Genomic DNA, 22,641 nt, shown 5'->3' with positions numbered 1-22,641 from the left:
TCGTATATTCGTAAAACTTGTTTGGTTATTCCAAAAACTGAGGACAGAGCGTACAGTACTCGCCACGTTACGCTCCTCTAGAGAATAGATTCTAACCTTCTCGGTCCCGCCAGAAACTTAAGCGGGACATGGGCCGCTCCGCGACCATAACAGTCGGGCAGCGTGTGGCGAGCGTAGCGGGCGCCGCAGCGACCGCGAAGAGGAAGCGCGGCGTGCGGACGTTTTTCCGCCGAGGCCAACGTTTTCCGCGAAGTGACGTCAGCAGCGTAGCCCGTCACGTGATCGGCAAGCAGAAGATAGCCACGCCCGCGCAGCGAGCAGGAACCTGTGTGAGCCGCCGGCTGACTACTGTCTGCTGCACCGTGACCGCCCGGAGTCTGCGTTGAATGGTGAGCCACACTCCGCTTCATTCACCTATTTGTGTCAGCTGGCGTGCACCTGGTTGTTACACAGAACTAGTTCCAGGGAACGTATCGCTGGTGTGATTCTCTCCCTACACATTGACTATTCCGTGTTCATCATAAGTATGAACTTGACGTAAACGTTACACCATCCGCATTTGTTTGAATCTCACCCGATTTCGTTTCACGTGGGGCGGAAGCCGAGCTGTGTCCAGTATAGACAAGTACGATAGTAAAGATACGTTTTACGCTGTGTTCCACGCACATAGACTGAGCGATAATGCATGACAACAGCTTTACCGGCGCATTTAACTTGGACAGCACTGGCCAGCCAGCTGGTCCAACTAACAATAAGTGAGCAAAATGGTTCAAATGTCTCTGAGCACTATGGGACTTAACATCTGAGGTCATCAGTCCCCTAGAACTTAGAACTACTTAAACCTACGGACTTCACACACATCCATGCCCCAGGCAGGATTCTAACCTGCGACCGTAGCGGTCGCGCGGTTCCAGGCTGAAGCGCCTAGAACCGCTCGGCCACACCGGCCGGCCCGGCTCTTCCACATCGCGCGTTTTTAATCAGAGACAAATCACTGCACAGTCGCTTTTTCACTGTAGTCTGACTAAAATTAGCTTACATCTGACTTTTCAACGTCCAAACTTGCGACTATGGAGCGACAAGTGCTGTCTGCGGGCATCCACAACAATGCTACTACTCTCAAAGGCCAGACAAAATCACTTTATAGCCCACATCTCACACAAAACTCAAGTAAAAGAGATTTGGAATTCGCGTGTGATGTAGATTTCTATAGTGCCTCTAAGCGTGTTAAAAATCTCCTCTTAATTTCAATTAGAGACAGAGTTAAGTGAAATATTTTGAAACAGCTGAAATTTTCGCGTGCGGAAAACAGCTTCCGTTTCATCACGTCAAATCTCGAAAATCATTCAACTCAATGAAACAATTTTTTTTTCGTTGATTTCAAAGCATGCCGCTAAATAACGGATTTTCCCAAAGCTGCGTATCATATTGCGTTGGATAGATTAAGCTGCATAAGAAACATTAGGCTTAAGGCCTCAAACTCCTACGACAATTCCATAAAATATATTAATATTCACTTATGGTACGTAATTCGATCGCCAGCGGGCGTCTTCCGACAACTTTTTTCGTAGTCTGTGACATACCGATGACGGCTATCGCTCAAACGTTTTCGGTTATATCGGGTTTTTTTCCGCGCCAGTTCAACATGAGTATTAAAACGTCTCACAATAGTCGGTTTCTGAAATAACCGACTTTCTGCTTTTTATTCCTAGTATTTCCTGTGACAAACGTAGAAATCGAACAAAGGTAGAAAATTTTTCTCTCTGTCGGTTTCAAGATACATAATGAGATGAAACTCCATACTTCTTTACAGAACGTAGGGGAACGATGCGGGAGACCCTCACCGCCGTACTAGGCAAGGTACTAATGGAGGTGGTTTGCCATTGCCTTCCTCCGACCGTAAAGTGGATGGATGAACGATGATGATGAAGACGACACAACAACACCCAATCTCGAGGCAGGAAAAACCGTGACGCTGCCGGGAATCGAACCCGGGACCCGGTGCTCGGGAAGCGAGAACGCTACCGCGAGACCACGAGCTGCGGACTTCAAGATACATCAAATCAAAATATTGAACTGAATAGATAAATAAAAGAAAACTTAGTCCGTCCATCGTTTGCTGCTTTTCTCGAAATGTGCCGAATGGTACAAAAAAATCACCAGTATTCTCCTATTGACTTTAATTTTTTTTTCTTTTTTTGAAACACTGCTCAAAAATCATACTGCTGTTTGGGCATTACGAATACTCAGTGATAAAGGGTGAAAACAGGTAGAAGACCTCTGCTCTTCGTGCGTCCGCAGCTCGTGGTCGTGTGGTAGCGTTCTCGCTTCCCGCGCCAGGGTTTCCGGGTTCGATTCCCGGCGGGGTCAGAGATTTTCTCTGCCTCGTGATGACTGGGTGTTGTGTGATGACCTTAGGTTAGTTAGGTTTAAGTAGCTGTAAGTCCTAGGGGACTGATGACCGTAGATGTTAAGTCCCATAGTGCTCAGAGCCATTTTATTTGTTCTTCGTGCTAACTTTTCCGTTTTCAGGGGCTACAAGCATATAAGCGTATATTATGTAGACACACCCAGCAGACCAGCTACTTTGTATTTTTATTGTTTAGTATGGATGAATTGAGGGTCTTGGGTGTAAAACAGTGTTCTTAAGTTTTTAGGTATACAGATTTATAAAAATGTAATTATAGATGTTCAATGTTCCATTGTTTCTTCTTGTTTTTTATTAAATATTACAAAATGGAAATAATTTTTTAAATTGACACAAATTGTATGGTACATACCACGTTACTCATGGTCCTAAAATGTAGACACCCCATTATTCATATTAATAAAAATGTTCGCTTGCCACAGCAAATTTCGACGCCAAAAATTCGTGGATAATAGTTTAAGGCAACATAATAGTGAGAGAATGTAATGTAACTACATTTACTAAGTTTGAGACAAAACACTAATGTCTGTTTTTTTTTCACTTTCACTGGTCTCATCATTAGCTATGAATTTCTCAGCTACTTTTAAAGCCACGCAATAAACATGACGAGCTTCTGGTACGTGGTGGAAGCAAAACAGAACGTCACTCAGTTGGGTCGAGGACGTCTGCCTGGCACGTATGACACGTTAAACACCACTGTGTACAAGCAGAAGCAAATTTGAGGTTAGTGACACTTCTTTTCTCATTTTATTCGTTACTAATGCTGTCTGAGTAATTTGGGTCTTTATCAAAGTCAGGAAACTCATACATAATCACTCTTTGATAGCTGTTATAACGTTGCAGTATTTTTCACATCCATGTTGCCTCCAGACTCCAACTTCATCCCAGAAGCCGTTTTGTCACACATACCATGTTATACATGCACCAATTCCTAGTTACTAGGAAAGAAAAAGCTGTATTCTTCTGCCATCTGTACAGATTTTTGACAATTAAATCATGCATTTAACTCTGAATGAAACATACTGCATTATGTGTTGCATAGGTCAGTCTTGCCCAAAATGTCACTAGCCACGTTTTACTCCCGAGCCCCTCACCTGTTGTTAAGTTTTTAATTTATCACTGTTACACAGTGGTGGCTAGTGATTATACATTTTGGATGTTCACAGATTTTTAGATTCAGATAAATCTGAGCGTGTGAAATTAATAGTATCTGCTGTGTTAGAGTTATGCTTACCACCAAATTTATACAACTGCAGCCACTGCCGGTAACGATAACATTAATAATAATAATTAAACACATAACTTTTATGATAAAAGAAAGAATTGTTTATAAGGAATTTTGTTGTTTGTACGTAATTAAGTACCGTTTAGGCCAATAACGAAATAATGTTGAAGCTTTGGCCACTCCTCATTTCGCATTTTTGTGTAAGTGGGAGTTTTCGTGCTTATCCATTTTTTGAATACAAATCTACAAGATCCCTAAGAGATGTATTAGTTCATGAATTTACTTTCAGCCTGCAAAATCAGATACTCTTACACTGCACCCAGACAGCAACTTGTGCTAACTGTACACTTTCCTTGTTAAACGTTCGCTTGTAGTCACGCCTATTTGATTTCGTCACTCTGTCAATCAAAGGATCTGTTCTCGGAGACACTAGCTACTTTGCGGCTACCTTTTCCTGGTAATTTGCGTTTCTGTTCCCAGTCTGAGATTTTCACTCTGCGGCGCAGTGTACGCTGATACGAAGCTTCCTAGCAGAGTAAAGCTGCGTGCTGGACCGAGACTCGAACCTGGGACCTTTACCTTTAGCGGGAAAATTCCCTGTCATGTGAGCTACCCAGGCTAGCCAACTCCTCACAGCTTTACTTTTCGGTTAGCATTTAAAATAGATTCTACTTAGTTCATGTTTACACTGCACACGAAAGCCGATTCCCGCACAGTAAACAACAAACTCCAACCACAAAGTGCCGTTTGTGGACATGATTAAACTCAAGTAGTAATTCCAACGAACATGGTCACTTGACTGGAATACAAATGAGGTGCTGAGATCCGTAAGGGCACAAAGCACACCGATGTAGATCCCACATTTCGGTGAATGTCAGAGGAACCAGTGATACAGCTTTTCGTGAATTATCTTACATGCAGTGTGGGCCCACAGCACAGATAAACTTTACTCACCGTACGATCAACGGATTTCAGAAGCATGAATAAATGCTACAGTCTCACAATCGACGGTGATGTGCTTCAGGCCCTTATGATTCTCACAAGGGAAACTCCCTGTCACACCCCCGTCAGATTTAGTGCTACGATTACCCAGTGTGTAGCCCGTCAAAAAACGAACACAGGTCAAGCATGAAATCAGGAAGAAGTTGTACTGAACTGTGGAAAAACAAGCAAAGTAGAAACAGCGACCGGTCTAAGTTTCACAAGGCAATATTGAGCGAAAGTGGTTACGTGGTCACGGTGACAGATTGCTTTGCGAGCGAGCAGTGTTCAAAATTTCCTCGTGACACATACTTTCATAATTTTTTCACAACATTGTGAACTCTCCGTCCGGTCATCAAAATGTTTGTTGTCTTCCTGTAGTCTTGGCATCTATCCTGCTATGCATTGATTATGGAATATGAGTCACGTGGCAAGAAGACGTTGCCGTCGCAAGTAAACGTGATGAATTGTGAGAGCAGGCGAGATACCACATAGACGTCTCACAGAAAACAAAAATTAAACATCTGTGAACAATGTTACAACAAAGGAGTTCAAGCGTCAAAACTTCCAAAACGAACGCAATTTCAAAAACATTATAAACATATGTTTTGACAGAGCACAGAGAACTTGTGTGATTGTGAAACTGTTTTGTTCATTTGTTGCAACTTATGTGACAAACTATTATGTTTTCATCATTTCCTTGGAAGTGATCACATTCACAGTCATACGAGCACCTAAATCAGGCAACGAGGCATACAAGGTGCGACAATAAAGTAATGAGACTGATTTTCTTTGCAAGATGTGGTAACCCTGGAGGCTTGCGTAGGCACAATATCTTTGACCTTGGTCTGTAAGCTGCTTCTAGTCCAAGTGGCACATCGATGCAACTGCTCAGTTGTGAGTTGTGCTGTAATAAGTTAACACGTGTTTGTGTCTCTCGTCACGGAAATGGAACCGCATAATATTGCACAACGGTATGCCATTTCTTTTTGCGTTAAATTGGGTGAAAACGCGACAGCAACTTAGGGTAAGCTTCAGAAGGCTTTTGGAGAGGAGGTTATGCCAAGAGCTCAAGTTTTTCGTTGGTATAAAGTGTTTAGTGAAGGCAGAACGAATGTTGAAGATGAAGACCGCAGTGGACGTCCATCAACCTCACGGACGGATGTCAACTTGGCCAGGGTGCGTGAACTCGTACGGTCTGATCGAAGATTATCCGTGAAAATGATTGCAAAAGAACTGAACATCAATCGAGAAACGGTTCGTCTAATAATAACTGAAGATCTTGGTATGAGAAAGATTTGTGCGAAAATGGTCCCCAAAAATCTCACACCCCAACAGCGAGAAACTCGGAAAAATGTGGCAGCCGATCTGTTAGAGCGAACGGAAATCAATGCAGAATTGTTGAACTGTGTTATCACTGGTCATGAAAGCTGGTTTTTTCAGTACGATCCAGAGACAAAACGCCAAAGTTCGCAATGGTGATCAAAGGGATCACCCAGACCAAAAAAAGCTCGCTTGTCCAAGTCAAAAGTGACATGCATGCTTGTGTGCTTCTTTGATTCCAAGGGAATTGTTCATAAAGAGTGGGTCCCTCCTAGACAAACAGTTAACCAACATTACTACACAGAAATTTTAGAAAGACTTCATAAAAGAGTTCTTCGTGCCAACATTGCAGATAATTGGATTCTGCATCACGATAATGCGCCATCCCATGCTGCTCTGTCAGTACAGTAATTTTTAACCTCAAAACAAATTTTAGTACTACCACAGCCACCTTATTCACCAGATACCGCTTCGTGCGACTTTTTTCTACTTCCAAGAGTCAAAACGGCAGACAAGGGACACCATTTTCAAACGATACAAGATGTCCCAAAAGCTGTGAGGAGGGTCTTGGAGGATATTGCAGAAGATGAGTTCCAGAAATGTTACCGTCAACGGCAGTAGCGCTGGAAAAAGAGCGTGCAATCAGAAGGGAACTACTTTGAAGGAGACAGCACTAAACTTGTCTAAAACGGTGAGCAACATTTTTTTTTCACATCAGTCTTATTAATTTATTATCGCACCTCGTATCTCTCACTCTTGCCAAGCTACAAATTAGTTGCGTCGATTAGCGATTCTTGGTTGGTTCAAATGGCTCTGAGCACTATCGGACTTAACATTTGATGTTGTCAGTCCCCTAGAACTTAGAACTACTTAAACCTAACTAACCTAAGGACATCACACACATCCATGTCCGAGGCAGGATTCGAACCTGCGACCGTAGCGGTCGCTCGGTTCCAGACTGAAGCGCCTAGAACCGCTCGCCCAGACGGGCCAGCAGCGATTCTTATCATATGACACACGTACTGTCACTAATGCTGTATATGACACACCGGACATGTTTTCCAGTGTAGGATTCTGTTGACTTGTCGCCTTGTCATCACCCGTTTGCGGTTCCCAATTAAAAGCCACTTGCTAATTGAGTAGTTGTGCAGAATCAACTGTCATTACGGTCCCTTCCTTACACCTCGCTGTTGCATACGGTCGTTACACCACGACACCAGACACAACGAAAAAAAAAATTGTAACGGCAGAGTTCCATCCACGGCTCGCCCGCGTGGCAGTCCAACACCGCAACAACTTACCCACGACGCCACCACTGTTCTACTACACTGCACTTCTTGTCCTTAGACCGTTTACTGCTTCTATTTTGCTTTTTTCCCCACAATTCAGTACACCTTCTTCCTGTTTTCGTGCTTTATCTGTTTTCAGTTTTTGACGGGCTGTCCACTGAGCTCTCTTACCATTAAATCTGAGGAGGTGCCATGGGGACTTTCCCTCGTCAGCGCTTTAAATGGATTCCTGTGTGATAAAATTCATAACTTACAGTACTGTAGCTCATTCAGAAAGCCACAACATAGGTTTACTGTCAGTACAACTTTAACATATACTGACGTCAGATCTAATTTTACTACAGTACATACTGAGTAAATTAGCATACCTGAGGAGTGTGATGTCGTCTAGCTGGACTTATGCCGTGCGATCGAGGATAAAAATGTGACGCAGTGTGCGACCACGTGGCGGCACTGACGTAAACTTCTAGCTGAGTGTGCACATCGCGAATCGTGCACATAGTTTATCAAATAGGGGTGGTTTCACTGACGCCCTTCATTCCACTCCCTGAGAAATTTTCGAGTCGATTCTGAGCGTCGGTGTCTCTGAAGTGTTTTCCTCGGCCACTCATAAGAAAACTGCGTGTTTTCAACGCTGGGCTGGGCTGTTCTGACAGCCAATCGCAGAGGCGTCAAAAGAGGGGGTGAAATGTGGGGGAGAGGGGCTGCGACGACCTCTCCATGGTATCACACGCCCACGGTGAGGTTGGACAGAATCGCGGTGGAATTTGGTGACAATGCGGCGTCATTAACCTAGCTTACGGATCACATGAACTTTTGTGCTTTGACCTTTTCTCGCCTGTGCGACACTTTATTGCTTGAAGCATCGCCTTGATCGATGGTGACATCGCAGTGCGCCACGCTTTTGCACCAAATGTCAATCTTTTGCGTTGCAGCGCGAGACAATTACGGGGTTTCGAAAAAGTGATCCTTTAATTATACCGTGTAGCGGAGCAAGATCGTTGGTAAGGGAATTGATGACGGTACCCTCACAGTAGATCCTCTTATTTGCAGGGACACCCGACAGAGAAAGTATTGCTTCAAGTCTGGAAGAATGTCGCGAATAAATTACTTACAAGGGAACCTCCCCATCGCACCCCCCTCAGATTTAGTTATAAGTTGGCACAGTGGATAGGCCTTGAAAAACTGAACACTGATCGATCGAGAAAACAGGAAGAAGTTCTGTGGAACTACGAAAAAATAAGCAAAATATACAAACTGAGTAGTCCATGCGCAAGATAAGCAATATCGAGGACTGTGCGAGCTCAAGAGCGCCGTGGTCCCGTGGTTAGCGTGACGAGCTGCGGAATGAGAGGTCCTTGGTTCGAGTCTTCCCTCGAGTGACAAGTTTAACTTTTTGTTTTCAGTTTATGTGACAGACTCTTATGTTTTCATCACTTTTTTTGGAGTGATTATCACTTCCACAAGAAAACCTAAATCGGGCAAGGTAGAAGAATCTTTTTACCCATTCGCCAAGTGTACTAGTTAGGTTGGTCGACAACATATTACTGTCATGTGACGCACATGCCGTCACCAGTGTCGTATAGAATATATCAGACGTGTTTTCCTGTGGAGGAATCGGTTGACCTATGACCTTGCGATCAAATGTTTTCGGTTCCCATTGGAGAGGCACGTCCTTTCGTCAACTAATCGCACGGTTTTGCAGTGCGGTCGCAAAACCCAGACACTAAACTTATTACAGTGAACAGCGACGTCAATGAACGAACGGACAGATCATAACTTTGCGAAAATAAAGAAAGTAAAATTTTCAGTCGAGGGAAAATTTGAACCAAAGACCTCTCGTTCCGCAGCTGCTCACGCTAACCACGGGACCACGGCGCTCCTGCGTTCACACTGTCCTTAATATTGCTTATCTTGAGCATGAATTACTCAGTTTGTATATTTTGTTTATTTTTTCGTAGTTCCACAGAACTTCTTCCTGTTTTCTCGATTGATCTGTGTTCAGTATTTCAAGGCCTATCCACTGTGCCAACTTATAACTAAATCTGAGGGGGGTGCGATGGGGATGTTCCCTTGTTAGGAAAAAGTATGAACTGAATGGGCAATACCTACAATTACATTACATAGATCAATCTAAAATTGCTGCTGGAGTCTAGTCTGAGTATTGCACTGCGGAGATTTTCACGCACTCACGAATGTGATATGTATGTATGCGTGAGCACAAGCAAGCTGATGGTATTTGTAATACTTATTGTAAATTTCTGATTTTTGAATTTTTTAATGTTGTCTTATTAAAACTCAAAAATGAAGTTGTGGTGTGCGTACTGTAAGACCTTCGATACACACACCATCAGATTATTTGACTTGTCGCTCTAACGAAGTAGGCGAGTGTTAGCAATATGTCTCGTGGTCTTATCGTGGCGTGTTTATCTTCTGCCGTTAGGTCAGACGATAGAAATGCCACTTGCACGCTTAGAGTAGCAGATTGACGGTGACCAACTTTAAATAGAACTTGATTAATTTTCACACACATTTATTGAAATAATAAATAATATAGACATTACGTAACTTGATTCTGGATGGTGTTTACAACTGACGATCTGAAGTTCCTTTGGTCTTGGTACGTTAATCTCTGATACTTGACAAAGTGTCTATACGTTTCTCTTCATGGCTATGTACAGGAATATGGTAATCTTATTAGGCGCAGACTGAAACTTGACTACAGACTAATGCAGGCTAATGCAGACTGTCTAATCGGAGGTCTGTACACTCGTTATAATACTTCGAGCGTTCAGGTATCACTGCGCGAGTGTGATCCGCAAGGAGAAAAGGTTCTACGTTAGCAGCAATCTCACTGGCTGCGTTACATATTAATACGCGGATCGGCAGAAGCAGAATCTGGTCCGTATCTAAGACAGCGCCATCTCGTAATGCGGAGACGGACGAGCGCTGTGCCTGCGCTGTTGTGCTTAGCGGGGCGTGCTCTAGTGGGAAAGTTGTGTACGCGCTAACTACGCAGAACTATGTAAACAACAGAAGTATTCCAGGGCATGTTTATCGCCAACTTTTTCTAGTATTGGTGTGAGGAATCCGTCCCAAAAATTTGTAGAGGTATTCTTTATATCATTTATAATGGAGTTTGTTTATCATTTTACGGCCTGTCTCGATGGTTGTTGCTTTAAATCCGCTCTAAAGTACTTTGCGACAAGAACGTCGCCTTTACCTGAAAGACTTCTTCTTGAGGTACCTTAACATCGGAATGCACTCTTCACTGGCGGAACTGCCCGGTTACGAGTTGTAGCAGCACACATTTGAATTCGTCTGATTTTCCAAAAAAAATGTTCAAATGTGTGTGAAATCTTATGGGACTTAACTGCTAAGGTCATCAGTCCCTAAGCTTACACACTACTTAACCTAAATTATCCTAAGGACAAACACACACACATGCCCGAGGGAGGAGTCGAACCTCTGCCGGCACCAGCCGCACAGTCCATGACTGCAGCGCCCCTGACCGCTCGGCTAATCCCGCGCGGCTCTGATTTTCCATGTTAACCCTTCTTGTAGAGATTCCCTAGAAGCTGAGTTATTAGTAGAACGAGAACTCTGCTGATATTTTCCCAGAAATGCCTCAAATGCTATTTACTTCATGTTACCTCCGCTGTTTGAATCGCTGTGTGCTTGAATGAGTAATCGACGTGACCCAGTCCAAAAGCAAACCAGTAACGCCCTATTCAAAAAGTGTGCAGGTTTCCTGCTACTTATGTGCATTCATCCACATTTAGTGTATGCTGGCATTCATCACCCTAAACAGGTATTTTCCGCAACTCGTTGTGAATGTCCTTACACCTACTCCATAATGATATGGTCCTGCAAACAAATAAGTAAACAAGCAACACAGTGTATTCTTGGACATGCAGATGACTCTGCGATGGGCTGTTTTTATAAACTGACAATAGCTGTGATGTATGCTTTCTAAGGGCTACTACAGACGTTGCCTTTACTTCTGATGAACAATCGCTGTTCAAGGTAACGTGCTGCGTTCTAGTAGCCAATCACAAATTACCGAGAATAGTTGTCTCTGCTATCAGTCTCCAGTTAGGTACGTGATGGAGCAAAGTTTGGACATCAAGGGCAACGGGCTTTGAACGTTCGCCTGTGCCCACTATTTCCGAGACATCGAGTGCGAAAAGCCTAAGGGGTCTCTCACATCGAGCGCACTTTGAAAATCACCGATTATTTTTTGGGGCAAGATTCTCTCTCTCTCTGACCTAAGATGTTAAGTCCCATAGTGCTCAGAGCCATTTGAACCATCTCTCTCTCTCTCTCTCTCTCTCTCTCTCTCTCTCTCTCTCTCTCTCTCTAGGTCCGTCGACGCATTCAATCTCAGGCCATTTACCAGAATTCTGTTGTTGCCCTTTACTCTTGACGCGCCCCTGTTAGCTGCGGACAGAACTCGAGAGACAATAAATTGCGGTGTGGCTCCTTGTAACGTGGTAATAAGTAAGAGCAAGTAGATGCTTTCTTTAGTTATTTACGACAGGTGAGCGAAGTGGAGAGGGTTGTTCGCATACTAGCAAGGATTCTGGATTCTGCAACGACACCTAACGATTACTATTGCTATTCCAAACAGCATCCCATATAAGCAAACCAACTCCGTCTTCACTTACAGTTTGTTCGTACTTTAGGTACTTGGTCTTTTCAACAGCTCTGTTTAAAAAGAATGCAGCCATAGGGTCGAGCTGTCCACATCTGCTTCCATACCCTGCAGCTAATTTGCTACAGTAATAACCTGTATCTGTGATCGTGCAAGCAAATAGTCTACGCATCTGATAGAATTGCGAGTTAATAATATACACAGAAATACAAAATAAAAGTTAAGTGAATAATTTAATAACAAGGTTTCTATTCTGAAATTTGTAATTGATGTGGACGACGAAGATTTATGCTGAATAATGTTTTTTCAACAGACAGGAAATGGTCCTACTGTACGCAGTTAAAACAGGACAGGAAATATATCAAATGCAGTAAAGTTATTTTGGAAGCATTACGAGAGTGGCACCAAAATCCTCTAACTAAATAATCATCAAAGTCACGCAACAACTAATTTCATTTTGTAATCACAATATGCGAAATATTCACCAGCTCAAAACAGTTCCAAGTTCAACATCATGTTTTACATACTGACGCGCATGAGAGCACGAACAGAAACCCATACCCTGCCTATCCTCAGTTACGTAATAGAAGCGGAAAGAGTTAGTCCTACTCTCCTACTCTGGAGCACGTGCAGACCTCTCAACACATTAAGTACCTTCAAAAGCTTGTGTTGCAGCAGCACTTTACCACCAGAGTCTGTCACCATCACGACCGAATACCTCAGGCAGATCTGTCTTCCACCACATCTCCGTGTAAAATAAGTATCTCTCCTCAAAAGTTGAAGTCTTATTACTGGCCGCTCACTGCCACGAATCTATCACCCACTCAATCAAATATCAGGCAATACCACAATCAGGTCTGCGTTCTTCCAAAACAAGCGTCCAAATATCCACAATCGCTCCCCTGAGCTCTTCATTTGAGAAGCTACTGTCTGTTTTTCCATTGGCTGAAGGCCGCCCCCACCAAAAATACGTTCTTAATTTCTACAGACATGATTTGACTTAACTTAGCTACTTCCCAGATTTAATTATTATATTACATTGATATTTAAATAAAGAAATTTTATAAATATTGTCATGCTCACGCCATTCACGATAATTACAAATAAAGATTTGTTCATAAATAAAAAGTTAGTATTCTTGCACAAGCGCGCTCACATTAAATAACAAAGAATGATCGTTAAATATTATTTAAACAATTGTTTATGCCATCTGGACAGAAGCATCTTTTAGTTCTCCTTTCAATTGTGGTTCCAATATCACATGTGGTTGACCACTTTTAAATTAGTACAGTTTTTAAATAGGATTTCGTAATCTTACCCTCCCACACATCGCTATTAAATTTTTATCAGTGTCTTCATTAGCTTCAAAAGCTTTGAGAAGCGTAAGATTTACAAAGGAAAAACTTCTTACCGATCTTCATTTTCTCTTCTTGTTGTTGGCTCCAGTTTTTGCGTCTAGGGGTACATTCTTGCCACTGAAATTTCGATTTAACGTTGTGGGTTACTGATGACTAAATAACTGATGAAGATTTGTCTATACTACTCTTGAATTTTATTCTTTGTTACATTTTTCAATATCATACCGTTTTCACAATTTCCACTTACTATTCCAAATTACATAGTTAGTGTCGATCATATAAATACGTCTGTCTCCATCAGAGGCATGCCCTTTACTCCTTACTTTCTGCGGTACTCACAATATTCCAAAGAGTTTACAAAGCAAAAGAGTTTACAAACTTTCTTGACAAAATATGAATCATCACCAAGTTATATCATTATTTTATAAATGAATCCGGAAATAAATTTAATAATTTAGCGTTAGATTGTGCAACTAATAATATGAATTTTAAATATGCCAGATATTTCGTAATTTCAAATATTTTCAAAAGAAGAGTAATTTTAACTGTACGTACAAAGTACTAAAAAATTAATTTCTTTTTATACATTTTAGCATGAAATATAATACATTGTATACAAAATCCTATGAAATTCTTTTAGTTAAAACCCTGAGATAATATTTACTATACAAGAATCGATAGTATAAATAGTATCGGTTATTTGTATACAAAAGTTTATCTTTGAAAAGGATGTCCTATTTCAACTTACAATCAACATTTAAATAAAGTTATTGGCAAAATAAATTAGTTAAATAACTACACAACTATTTTAACACATGAGGTATTCGTGCTACATTCATATACCATGTAACTGTCGAGACCACGACGTTATGACAAACATTTGCTTGATAAAAAAGGTGTAAAAAAGTCCTGAGTCAACATATAAAACAGACACACGTGAGTGGTTTTCTGGGATGGTAATTGTCATGCAGTGCTATCATCTGAGATGTCGTTTCTTGAAATCGCATGAAGCGTTTAAAAGTTGTTAATTCAACAGCTCATTGTGAAAATGTTTATTGTGAAATGCTAACTTCGGTAGTCATAAAGATATTGAAAATATTGTTGTACCATAGGATGTGACTCATTTTTCTGAGATCGCAAATGTATCCAGCTTTGAGAATGAGGTTTTCACTCTGCAGCGGAGTGAGCGCTGACATGAAACTTCCTGGCGAATTAAAACTGTGTGCCCGACCGAGACTCGAACTCGGGACCTGTTAACTTTCGCGGGCACACTGAGCTACCGAAGCACGACTCGCGACCCGTCCTAACAGCTTCAGTTCTGCCAGTACCTCGTCTCCCACCTTCCAAACTTCACAGAAGCTGTTCTGCATACCTTGCAGAACTAGCACTCCTGGAAGAAATGATATTGCGCAGACATGGCTTAGCTACAGCCTGGGGCATGATTTCAGAATAAGATTTTCACTCTGCAGCGCACACAGTTTTAATCCGCCAGGATGTTTCATATCAGCGCACACTCCGCTGCAGAGTGAAAATCTCATTCTAGGAACATCCCCCAGGCTGTGGCTAAGCCACGTCTCCGCAATATCCTTTCTTTCAGGAGTGCTAGTTCTGCAAGGTTCGCAGGAGAGCTTCTGTGGAGTTTGGAAGGTAGGAGACGAGGTACTGGCAGAAGTAAAGCTGTGAGGACGGGGCGTGAGTCGTGCTTGGGTAGCTCAGTTGGTAGAGCACTTGCCCGTGAAAGGCAAAGGTCCCGAGTTCGAGTCTCGGTCCGGCACACAGTTTTAATCTGCCAGGAAGTTTCGTATCTAGCTTTGCCTTAATACCCGTCTGTAAATTATTGTAGATTTTCAAAAGGCTGTAAGAAGCCATCTTTCAGCCTGTCTGACACTCCGCCATTTTTGTTGCATCTCCTGCACAAAGACCATGCCAGCAACAGCCGCCCAAATTCCCAGCTTTGGAGTTCACCCATGTCTGGCGACGCTGGTCGCCTTTGTGGCTGGACTCTCCAGTGCATTCCACCCAGCTGGAACCGCCGCGGCGCGCCCTGGGCAGTGTGTCCGCTGGCGTTCACCCGTACAACAATTTGATGTTACCTCGTACCAGAACTGGGTGGCCCGTTAACTCACCTACATATGCGTAACGTTAAAATTTCAAGCAGGTTTCCTTTAAATATGTCTTCAATTATTTCACACTATATTCCTTACTGTGGGAAGTTTCCTACAGTAGCTTTAGCCTTATGGCTTGCTGGTCTAGTTTCTTCAATAGACAGCTGCATTACAGAAATGTGTTCCAATTAACCTAACCATATTGGTTGCTAGCCACCAGAGACGAGTGCTGGTGAGGTTCATTTAATCAATTTCGGTTTCGATGTTTGGCCTTCTATCGTGTCCAAATTTGTTTCGTCCTTTCAGAATGAAGTCTGTTTCTTTCATCAGACCACGCTGTTCCAATCCATTTTCTAATTTCCCTCTGACCAACTTTCCAATCAAATATCTTTTGTCTGAATGTTTTTCTATTTTTAACGTCACCTGATTTATACCGGCTACTTTAAGATCGTCCTTAATCGCAGGGACGTATTTAATTGGTTCAGTTTTGGTCTTACTTCTGTTTTCCTAGAATCCTACTATTTGTTTTCTCAACCTAGTGAGTGCCATGCTTTTAATGTGCCAATAAAATTTAAGTATTCGTTTTCTCATGTCACCGTGTATGTCTGTATATTTTCCTATTTCCTTTTAACATCTCACCTAATAAGTTTCGACATTAATAATTTTGGGACCTAAATTTTCCTAATAATCTTCCTTTCCTTCTTTTGAATTTCTTCAGTATCCCTCTTTCTGTATAAAATTAAAATTTTTGTTCCATATACACATTCAGGTTTGATAACAGTGCTGTAATTCCCAAGTATACTGAATTTAGAAAGTGATTTTTTATTATAAATATTTTGTGTTAATCTGAATGCAGTTGCATTTTGTGACTGCGAACTTCGTTTGCAGCTTTTTCCAGACCGTTTTCTTGGATGATTTCCCCCAAGTATTTAAACTGAGAAATTCTTGTTATTTTTCCATATTTTGTATTCAAAAACTTTGGTGCTTGTTTGTTGCATGTCATATATTCCGTTTTTTCCAATGATATTTATAGCCCTACTTTTTCCGCAACTTCTTCAAGAATTTCAATATGCTTTGAGCTGTGGTAATATACCTAGCTACAATTGACAGATCGTCTGTTCCCTTTATTACTCAGCTTTTTCAGAGAGTACTATGGTACGTGTCTTCCTGTCTCTTTACTGAAACACATACATATCCACACAGGTGAAGACCGCTATTGTTTTTCTATTACCTGACGTATGTGCAACCACGTTCTCGCGACCTCATGCACCCGATAGTGGCGCAGCCATTGCTGCAAGTACCGCTGATGCGAATCATTAGCCAAGCAGATCAGCGGTACGCATCAGGTACGCCTTCTAGCACCGACTGACACTGTATTTCAACGTCTCCCATACTACTGCTACACTTGTGATGGCCCCATATGAAACCAATGGCTGTTAGTTTCATGTGTACATTATGTCTTGTGTCATAGCTTAATTTTCCTTTAGAGTGTTTCTAATATCTGACAACGTTCAGTCCCAACTGGAGTGATTTTCAAGTACGTGTGCCCTTGTTATCAAATGGCTCTGAGCACTATGGGACTCAACTGCTGAGGGCATTAGTCCCCTAGAACTTAGAACTAGTTAAACCTAACTAACCTAAGGACATCACACACATCCATGCCCGAGGCAGGATTCGAACCTGCGACCGTAGCGGTCTCGCGGTTCCAGACTGCAGCGCCAGAACCGCGCGGCCACTTCGGCCGGCCCCTTGTTATCATGTACGTGTTTGATCCACCTGCCCATCCATCGTTACCTGGAGACATTTAATCGTATTGCAATGACATTCTTGCGGAGGCCGTGGGCGCAATACATTCGCCTTCGCGTGCTGAAACCACTACATTTGCTCGTTTGAACTACTTTCATTCAGTCCTGTCTAATATGTACACGTGGGAGGCTTTCCTAATGTCAGTAACGTGCGTTCTCTTATATTTAACAGGAGTCAAATCTGATAGCCGTGACACTATGTTTTTCCGTTTTCCTGCACATAGCCAGTGACTGACGGAGTAAGTTTTCCCTAAATCCAGCGCCACCGTATAAAGTTTCTTGCGTAACGTTGAGACAGCAAACAGACAACTCATCTTTTCAGTCGTTCAGCAAAAGAGAGAGAGAGAGAGAGAGAGAGAGAGAGAGAGTCATATGGCATTGTAGGCTGGAAGACGCAGCAGGCAGCCTCAGTCGCTTAATCGGAATGGCCCCCTCTACTCAGGGTGTGTGAGAGATGGGTCTTATGTGTATCAGTTGAGTGTAGGTAACTTTAATGTGTGTGTGTGTGTTTTGGAAATCTGTGGTAAGGTCTTATGGGACCAAACTGCTGAGGTCATAGGTCCCAAAACTTACTCACTACTTAATCTAACTTAAACATACGCTAAGGACAATACACACACCCATGCCCAAGAGAGGACTCGAACCTCCGACTGAGGCAGCCGCGCGGACCGTGACAAGACGGCTACCCCGCGTGGCATATACAGGGTGGTCCATTGGTCGTGACCCGGCCAAATATCTCACGAAATAAGCATCAAACGAAAAAACTACAAAGAAAACTACTCTGACGATGACTCTCTATCCAATATAACATGTTACGTCCTCCCTAGCAAAAGGGCCAGCCGGAGTGGCCTAGCGGTTCTAGGCGCTACAGTCTGGAACCGAGCGACCGCTACGATCGCAGGTTCGAATACTGCCTCGGGCATGGATGTGTGTGATGTCCTTAGGTTAGTTAGGTTTAAGTAGTTGTAAGTTCTAGGGGTCTGATGACCTCAGAAGTTAAGTCTCATAGTGCTCAGAGCCATTTGAACTTTTTTTTTTTTTTAATCACCGTCAGCAGCGTCAAAAGCCCTAACAGCCTGGGACACCGCGGAGGCTTCTGGAATTTAAACAGGTGCAGTGGAGCAAACTCTAGAGATTAGGAACTGTACGTCAACATCTCTTCTCTCTTTGCCGGCCAAACACGGACGGTGAGATTTTCATCCTCCACCGAGAATGGAACCGGCCGCCGAGCAGCAGACGCTACAATGAGATACAGGGGGAGACTGTTATGGAAATTTAACTCACCTACGAAGGAAGTGGCTTAAAAGGCGCTTGCTCAACCGCTTCTTGAGTGTTGTTCACCAATCTGGGATGCTTACCAGCTAAGACTGATAGAAAAGGTCCAACGGAGAGCGGCGCGTTTCGCAAAAAAGATGGTCTAGTCCGGGCGGCAGCGTTACAGAGATGCTCAACAAACTCCAGTGGCAAACGCTACAAGAGAGGCGTTGTGCATCGCGGTGAGACTTAGTGCTGGTATTTCGGGAGAGCGCTTTTAGAGAAGAGACGGGCATCGACAATGACAGTCGTACAATTATAACGATGAGAAAATTCGAGAAATTAGATCCAACACGGAGGCTTACTGATTCTTCCCACGCGGCATTCGCGAGGGGAACGGAGACGAGGGGATCAGGTAGTGGTACCAAAAGTTCCCGCTGCCACACACCTTTATGTGGGTTGCGGAGTAAAATGTAGATGTAGAGCGGCACGTCATAAGCGTGCGTTAGCGAGATGGGTGCTCTGAGTGGGACAGAAACAGAAGATGGCAGACAAAAGGCCAAAATGTTGACAGCGGCCTTCCAGAAATTTATTCAAATCAAACGCTGGCTGGTTCAAGTGGCTCTGAGCACTATGGGACTTAACAGCTATGGTCATCAGTCCCCCATAACGTAGAACTACTTAAACCTAACTAACCTAAGGACGTCACACAACACCCTGTCATCACGAGGCAGAGAAAATCCCTGACCCCGCCGGGAATCGAACCCGGGAACCCGGGCGCGGGAAACGAGAACGCTACCGCATCAAACGCTGAAATGACGACACTGACGCAAGTGACCGCAGAGCAGAAAAACGGGTAAAATCGCTGAACAAAAGAAAGGTGTCTAGATGTTTCCACCAATGGAGAACAACGTGACGGCACCGACGTTCACAATGACCGAAGGTGACAAAGACGCACTAGTGCCTATTAGCCAGAAAGCTTTAGTCCGTTAATTCCTGCCACTCACTTAGATTCATTTTGATGCTAAACACAGCCGGTCCTAATGATGTGATTCTAAAATGATTCCCACTCGTGACCTTATTGCAAAATTCTGGATACATAATTGTACGAAGGTCGTTCAGTAAGTAATGCTCCACTTTTTTTTCCTCAGAACATATTTATTGTTAAAAGTCAGAATGTGATGACAACATACATCAAGAAGCCTTGTCCATGTCCTATTTTTCTACGTAGTCTCCATCACGTTCTGTGGGTGTGCGCCAATGTTGCGGAAGAGCATGTATTGCCGGCTGGTAAAAGCTCTTGTCCTGTGGGCGTAGCCATGTTTTCACTGCATGACTGACACTCTCGTCATCTTCAAAGTGTGTTCCCAGTAGAGAATCTTTAAGCGGCCCAAAGAGATGGAAGTCCGAGGGTACCAGGTCTGGACTGTAGGGTGGATGAGGCAGTGATGTCCAATCCAATTTGGCGACGTGTTCCCAATCATTGCAGACGCACTTCCAACGCTGACCAACAACTATAGAGCCAGCAGTCCATTTGCGATGCGCCGGTCGGCACGAATAATGGCATCCGCACGATCCAGCACGTCTGGAGCAGTGGCTGTGACAGGACGTCCCGAGCGTGGCTGATCACGGAGCTCTGTTTCTGCATTTCCTGAGGCTGTAACTTTCTTTACCCATCTCCCAAATATACTCCTATCAACTACAGCATCGCCATACACTGCACACAAACGTTTATGGATGTTCGACAAGGTTTCTTTTTCTGCACACAAGAATTCAATAACAGCACGTTGCTTGTAACGTGAGTCGTGTGTAGACGCCATTTTGACGCTGTACTACGGCTCTGCCATCTGCCAGAACGGTTCTAAACTTCACCGGCGAACAGAACAAACACCAAGTGTGAAGCACCAACAATGGTGGTGGTGGTGGTTAGTGTTTAACGTCCCGTCGACAACGAGGTCATTAGAGACGGAGCGCAAGCTCGGGTTAGGGAAGGATTGGGAAGGAAATCGGCCGTGCCCTTTCAAAGGAACCATCCCGGCATTTGCCTGAAACGATTTAGGGAAATCACGGAAAACCTAAATCAGGATGGCCGGAGACGGGATTGAACCGTCGTCCTCCCGAATGCGAGTCCAGTGTGCTAACCACTGCGCCACCTCGCTCGGTGAAGCACCAACAAGGACTTTTGTCTATGTATATTAATAGCTTTTTAAAAAAATGCTGGACATTACTTATTGAGCGACCCTCGTATATGACATAATCTATGGTAGTGCTCCAAGGAGCTATTCGCAGTCATTAACGTTCAGTTCTAGCCTAAGGCCTAGTACCCACTTGTCGTATTTCCTTCTTATGTCAGTAGTACCTTTATTGTTTAGTATTTGGTTCTAATAGGTAGAATCTCTGTGCTAAATAAATGACTTCTTTTGTTTTTACTTCAATGTTCCTGCTGTTGCCAAGGTGTATTGGATCACATCAGTCCAAAACGTTTCGAAAGAGTAGTAATAAAAAATACACAAAACTTAAGATGGTTATCTTAATGCTTCATGTGTTTTACAGTCTCTCTTCATATGAGTACAAGGCACGGAACATTCATACAACCATGTGGAACTGTCAGAAAAGTCCTTGACTTTAAGAGAAATGCAGATCTTACTTGGGACTGAATTACATTCAATAGCGACAAGTGAAAATTTGAGCCGGATTGCCGGCTTTACGCGGGACGGACGCCACACAAACAATAACACACATGCGCCTTCACGGTAACGACAACATTGGTGCGGATGCACACCACGTACAAAGTCTTGCGGGAGTCAAGTAAAGCTGCGAGTAATGAGGATAATGGACAGTGGTCGCTACATGTGTAATTTCAACAGGCAGAGAATTTAGGTTGGAAGGGAAGCGTGTCCGGATAGCCGAAGGGCCTTTGGTGACTGCTCGCGTAAAGCGGAAAACCGGGTTCGAGACCCGGTCCGGCACAAATTTTCGCTTGTCGTCACTGAATTCAACTCAGTGCCCAATGGCGGCTGAGGTATGTCCTGTCGGTTGTTTTTCAACTCGACCGTCACCTTGCTTTGAAAGTCGGTTACATTGTCAAAGCGACGGCCCTTCATATCAGTTTCATTTCTACACTTCGTCGTTTAGTGGTAGTTTCGTATTAATAATACCAACTGTTGTCACTCATGACGATTTTTTCCAGAAAAGAATCGTCGGCACTTTGCGTTTCAATGAAGTCACAACAGGTGACCAAGCGTCGATGTGTTTATACTGGAGTCAGGGTGTGTGGGACAGGCTTTTCACACATTTTTCTCTTTCCAGAATAGTCTGCAGAATGTCTTGAACACTTGATTTTGAATCAATGCTCCATTTCGATTTGTGAAGGAACTGCTCTCACACATTATGCTCGCACTTCCACTACGTTCAGTACCAAACATTCAAGGTCCGTCTTCTTCCAGTTTTCAATAGTTTGTTGTTAGCAATGAACGTCTTGACTGCAACGTAGCATATTCATGACGAGTGCAGTGGTCCATTTTACCACAACTGATCTCATCTGTACTATTCCGACTGGAAAAAGGCGACACGTTAGGAGCACTATTACGGAGGGACGCAGTTTTACGTGAGTCTCCTCCTGCAGTTTGTCCTAACCAGACGTGTGACCTGGCGTACAATACTCGCAGTAGTCCGAAATAATAGTGGCGAGCCTAAGGCAACAGTAGGTCGCATACACGGTAATATCCTGCCCAGTAACGACACGTGCCGACCTGTTGCACTGAGACACACAGAGGTCGTCATATCAGCCAAGGATTTTGCACAGACGTTATTTTACACGTTTTACAAACAGTACTAACCTATGGCTTTTCCCTCCGTGGAAATAGTCCCGTCGGCCGCGGTGGACGAGTGGTTCTAGGCGCTACAGTCCGGAATCGCGCGACTGCTACGGTCGCAGGTTCGAATCCTGCCTCGGGCATGGATCTGTGTGATGTCTTTAGGTTGGTTAGGTTTAAGTAGTTCTAAGTTCTAGGGAACTGATGACCTCTGATGTTGATAAGTCCCATAGTGCTCAGAGCCATTTGAACCATTTTTTTTGAAATAGTCCCTCTCGGAGTGTGACTCATGGTAAATATAATCTGAAACGGAGGTGTTTACGCATGGTACTCATTATTAAACCTAACAAAAATTCACTTAGGGCCCATCGCCTCCTTAGTTTCCAGCAGTTTCAGTTGGTTTT

At 43.4% G+C, this 22,641-nt stretch overlaps 1 protein-coding gene and 1 non-coding gene across 2 annotated transcripts in view; both read left to right on the top strand.

Moving 5' to 3' along the window:
* The first annotated feature begins 320 nt into the window (after positions 1-320).
* Positions 321-22,641, top strand: part of LOC126260761 (uncharacterized) — a 168,280-nt gene continuing 145,959 nt past the window's right edge. Inside the window, exons 1-2 of the mRNA XM_049958099.1 lie at positions 321-389; positions 2,991-3,151. The gene's annotated coding sequence lies outside the window, so the exon portion shown is untranslated. The remainder of the gene's footprint in view (positions 390-2,990; positions 3,152-22,641) is intronic.
* On the top strand, positions 14,959-15,033 carry Trnas-uga (transfer RNA serine (anticodon UGA)). The gene has a single exon. It is a non-coding gene; the product is annotated as a tRNA-Ser (tRNA).

This window comes from Schistocerca nitens, chromosome 5 (genome assembly GCF_023898315.1).
Source record: "Schistocerca nitens isolate TAMUIC-IGC-003100 chromosome 5, iqSchNite1.1, whole genome shotgun sequence".
Classification (NCBI taxonomy): Eukaryota; Metazoa; Arthropoda; class Insecta; order Orthoptera; family Acrididae; genus Schistocerca; species Schistocerca nitens.
Note: the sequence above shows the minus strand (reverse complement) of the source record. Positions and strands in the feature narration are given on the sequence as shown.